Consider the following 5,000-nt stretch of genomic DNA (forward strand, 5'->3'; position numbering starts at 1 on the left):
GGGAAATTTTTGTACCTTCGAAAGGGCCCCGAATCGAGGGGGGTTTTCCACCCGGGTTTTTTGAATACGGTTTAACAAAAAGGGAAGTGTTGCAAACCCGTGATAAAAGGGGCGAGATAGGATGGGGATATAGACCTATGACCTGTTCGTTTGACGACATCGAGCTATCTTTCTTAAAGGGAAAGATTTCATCCGCGATGCTTCTCAGGGAGAGGGAGAGGGAAAATGGCGTTCTGGAATATCCAATTTCTCGAAAGGGTTCCTTTTAAAAGGGGGAGGGACCCATTTTTTTTTTTAATAAAAAAAGTTTTGCTTTAGATCACTTTCTTTGCCGAATCCCCACGTCTCCCTAGACAGAAAGGTTACTTTAAACGCTAGGGGGCGGCATAATGGGGGATTCCCCCTTTAGGGTAATAATATCAAAAAACACATTGATTTTGTGTTTATTGTGGCTCTATTGATAACAAAAAAAATATATATGACATATATGATGTACTCAGAGGTCACAAATAATAATCCCTGTGTGGTGATAAAAACTCGTGGGCTTATCTTACGAAAGTCCCTAAGTTTTGATTGTATCTTAAACTTGTTTTAAATATATCTTATCTTGTTTTTGTTTGATTATCAGTAATTTCATGCAACTTTCGCTTTCCCTCATTCTCCATCGACCTTTTCTGTGAAAAGCAGGAAAAAAATGCTAATGCAATGGTGACTTGCAAAGATAAATGTAATTCCATTGAATAAATGGAGTTCCTACGTTCGTCCTATCGCCTTTTCTCAGAAAAAAGCCGGTCACCTCGATGTTTCCGTTCTCATAGCCTCGGTCTTGATACCATGCAACGATGCAGGCGAAACTAGTCGCTGCCATGCCAGTTCAGCCTCTCCACTAAATGACTGTTTTTAAAAAAAGAAAGGAGAAGAAAAGTAAAACTGAAAACTGCAAAGGTAACATTTAACAATTCCATGGTGCAAAAGGGTAAAACAGGCGTTATACATAAGAAAACGCTATGTATACAATTATGAATTTTCGCCTTTATACAGAGTAAACCCTTACAGATATGGGATTTCATTTCAAACAATAAAAGTACTTAGGTTAAGCCACCAACACTGATTATCTGTAATATCCTTCACCCTTTTCCTGTTTGCCAGAAGAAGCACCTCCCACACCCCTCACTGCTCGAGGCCAAATTGACGCTCGTAAATTAGGAGTTTGAACGGACCAGAGATTTTAAAAGAGTTCTTTACTCTCTGAGCACACTTTTCAATGGATCTTCCACACTTTTTTTCACATTAGAAAACTGTGTCAGTGCTATAACTCGCACTCCAAATGGCGCAGGCATAAAAGCAGCAGAAGCTCCGTCAGTTCTTAATGTTACTCAAAATAAAACGGAATATGCATGGGCCAGTCTCTTCGGTTTTGCTTACAGTGCCCACAAACAAACAACAGAAGTGGACATATACATCATACGCTTGTCACACAAAAACAAAAAGGAACACACGACATGCATGCTAACATATTTCTCATCCATTTACAGCATGAAGCTAACACTGGCCATTCTCTCATCCACAAAAATACAGAGGGCTGTGTAAATTGCCGACACGATAAAAAAATGGTGTTGGTAGGATTCCTTTTGGAGAGTTTTGGCCCGGGTGGCGAGGATGTCACTATGCAAAAAGCGAAAAGCCATCCCAAAATAATCTAGCCTGCAGCCACGCAAGAGGAAATCACCACAGCCGAAAATTCCTCTCTCCTGGGATCCGCAGGGGCATGAATTTAAAAGGGAATTGGTTTGGGAAAAGGGTTCGGATGAACTGTCGAAAGAGACTTGAGGTACATTTCGGGGAAAAATCCAAACATGACTTGGGAAAACAACAGGTATGTGTGATTAAAACCCGCGCAGATGATCCCCATCATATGTAAACTCAAAATAAAAAGTGCACTTATTAAAAGTGACATGAAAATTGCTTTTAATTGCATACGCAGAGACGTTTTCCTGAAGGCAGCAAAAGGGCAAATCTCATGCTTTTCTCGACTTCTATGGCAAGCCTATTCAAAGGCCTTTCATCTCTTTGGAGACCTTACTACAGTCTGTGATGTGACTGCAACAAGAGACCCCATAGGCCCAGCTCTTTTTTCTCTTGGGGTCGACAAGGCCTTAAGGTTACCAATTTTTGAACTTAATATATAGTACCTGGATGATGCAACACTAGGTGACACCGCTGATAATGTTTCGAAAGACGTACCGCTATCATAAGAAGAATCCACTAGATTGTACAATGAAGACCCCTTCAACCAAGAAATGATAGACCTTTAGTAACTCTCTCCTCAGTCAACTTAATGAAGAAAAAAAGGGCAAGATGGCGAGAATGCGTTGAGAACATTGACATGACCCACAACAGTAAGGTACTTGGAAAACCATATCCAAAACTGAACTCTTCAAACCAGCCCCCACAGCGAGTCTCAGCAGACAGCACATCAACTGATTTAAAAAAGGGTAAACCCTGCAACCGAGAGGAAGAACAACCAAATGAAAAAGCAGCTCCACCAGCTTCTCCAGTGTGCTGAAGGCACCCAAAATGGAATGGAATCACGAATTAAAGAGGGAGATAAAACAACTGAAATCTAACAAGTCAGCAGGGATTGATGGGATTCCAAATGTGTTCCTAAAACACGTAGGACCCAAAGGGTACATGGGAAATTTAAGCTTTATAGTAGTTGCTTGATACAAATTATATGATACAGATTATATGAGACCATCCTCAACCGAATATCAGCAAATATAGACTACCAACATACACCAGACCAAGTAGGTTTCATGCCTGATCGCTCCTGTTGTGACCAGGTACTTAACTTATCCCAATTCATGGATGGCTGTGAAACAAAACAAATAGGAATCGTTTTCGTAGACCTTACAGAAACCTACGATTAAATACACCCAAAGGGGGCTCTAAAAAAATGACAAAAAGGGAAAAAACGACCATAGTCTAAAAAAATAGAAAGCTCCCCCAAAGGGCCAGTTTTGTTCCAAACAAATTACAAATGACACATCCTTACAGAAGCCCTTGCCTCAGTCGAAATATATCATAAGCACTGGTACCCCAAAAACAACACCTAAAACAAAGTTTCTTTTTCCACTTGAGAACGAAAAGGCCTTCCCAAATACGAAACTTTTGGGTGGGAGAAACCCCCCAAACCCCAAACAACGATATCTGGAGTAACTTTGGAAGAAAAAAAAATTTGGGAAAATAAAAAAAAAAGAATAAAAAAGATAAACAGCAGAAACAATATTCTCAAAGTGCTCGCCAACTCTAAGTGGGGAGCAACTTAAGATCAACTGCCCAATCCTTATGTTACTCCACAGAAGAGTACTGTGCACCTCTGTGGTGTCATCTTTCCACTCCAGCAAGGTAGGTGCTGGACTGGATGAGGGCTGAAGAATCTATCACGGACACCCTCAGACCCACACCTACCAATAACCGTCACAGGCTAGTTGACATAGCACCCCTAGCAATACGATGAGAAGACTAGCAAGAGCTGAAAGTACCCAGGGCACCCCTTGTACCATCACACTGAAGTTCCGAGGCACCCAGGCAACAATCCTGCCACTTCCGGAAGGGACCACAGTAAAAGCTTACAGGAGAAATACCTTGAAAGCTCAATCAGAACCAACTAACACAATCCAAGACTCTAAAGAAAGAAACTAGCAAAAGGAAATGAAGCAAGAAAGAATGGTGTGCACTAAACAGGGCACGCACTGGGGTATGTAACACTGGAAAAAATATGGTGAGGTGGGGCCTAAAAACGGACAGTACTTGCAATTGTGAAGAACGCCAATAAGACCTGGATCACGTAAAACAACACTGCATACATGTCATCGAAAACGACCGAAAAAAGGTCACACCATCGGCAAAATCATGGCTCTCAGTCTGCTCTGACAAGATACAATGATGATCTCTGAACTGCATCTGTCAGTATTAGTCATCGATGATGCATTGGATGAAATTATTCTCCTCAGCCACACACATGCGGAAGAACAGAGGGCGCTGAGTGGACATGTGCTCCCTTCGCGTGTCGGTGCTCCTAAAATCAAGGATGATATGTAGTATTGTTAGTTTTGTGTTTAGTTGTACGTGTAGATAAGTTTGAGTAGGTAAATTGAATGAAATGTTGGGAGGTACATGTTGTATTGTTTTATCGTTTGTATCTTAATAAATATTTTAAACGTTTAATTAATTCACACGTTTACCATACCCTCTAGTAACTGTAACGAAAAGCATAAGTTTCTAACGGACCTGTTAAAGGGTTAATGAGCCCAATCAGTGAAGAGTAACACTAAACTGTTTACCATCTGCGTTTAGGGAATACATCGCACACGCCTCTCTGGCTAAATACACGCATATCCAGTCTTTTACATTCTCGCACAACACAAATACATTCATACACGCATACATACACCTACCCACTATCTCTCCGTTCCTTCAACTCTTCTGTCTGTTCCTTACAGACAAACGTTCACATGCGTCAATTAAGTGGGTGGTGGCAGCGAGTGATTTTTTTAAATCTAGCGAGGCACATGTAACAAGCTGCTACATGTGCCGGGGGGGGGGGGGGGCACAGGAAGGAGACGTGTGTGTGACCACGTATGCCTTTGTGCTTGCTTGATATTTACGCAATCAGTGTGACTGGGGAAGAAGAGGAGAGAGGGAGAGGATGAGAAGGGAGAGATTAGGGTTGAGAGAGAGAAAAAGAACCATGCAGACATGTTAGCTCAGAATGAAGTCAGGAGATGAAAGGAAGGGAAGGCGAGGGGGAGGAGGGGGAGGGGAAGGGGACCTCGAGCAATATGGCAGGGGGAAGGGGGAGGGGAGGGAGAGCAGTATGGCAGGAGGGAGGGGGAATATTCCAGAACCTTTATTCAGGTTTTCAAAATACTAACTGTTGTGTTTCGTGTGTATGCTTGAAAGAGAGAGAGAAAGAGAGAAAGAGAGAGAGAGAGAGA

The 5,000-nt window shown here is 42.0% G+C and overlaps 1 protein-coding gene across 2 annotated transcripts in view; it reads right to left on the reverse strand.

Annotated features, from left to right (window-relative positions):
* The window catches only part of LOC125039170, a 55,465-nt gene that overhangs the window by 24,960 nt on the left and 25,505 nt on the right, over positions 1–5,000 (reverse strand). Inside the window, exon 1 of one of the 2 annotated variants that reach the window (XM_047632940.1) lies at positions 4,461–4,479. The exons of the other annotated variant lie outside the window; for it this stretch is intronic. The gene's annotated coding sequence lies outside the window, so the exon portion shown is untranslated. Of the gene's footprint in view, positions 1–4,460; positions 4,480–5,000 lie in introns of those variants that run through there. 2 annotated transcript variants of the gene reach the window in all.

The sequence above is a fragment of the Penaeus chinensis genome, chromosome 26 (assembly GCF_019202785.1).
Source record: "Penaeus chinensis breed Huanghai No. 1 chromosome 26, ASM1920278v2, whole genome shotgun sequence".
Classification (NCBI taxonomy): domain Eukaryota; kingdom Metazoa; phylum Arthropoda; class Malacostraca; order Decapoda; family Penaeidae; genus Penaeus; species Penaeus chinensis.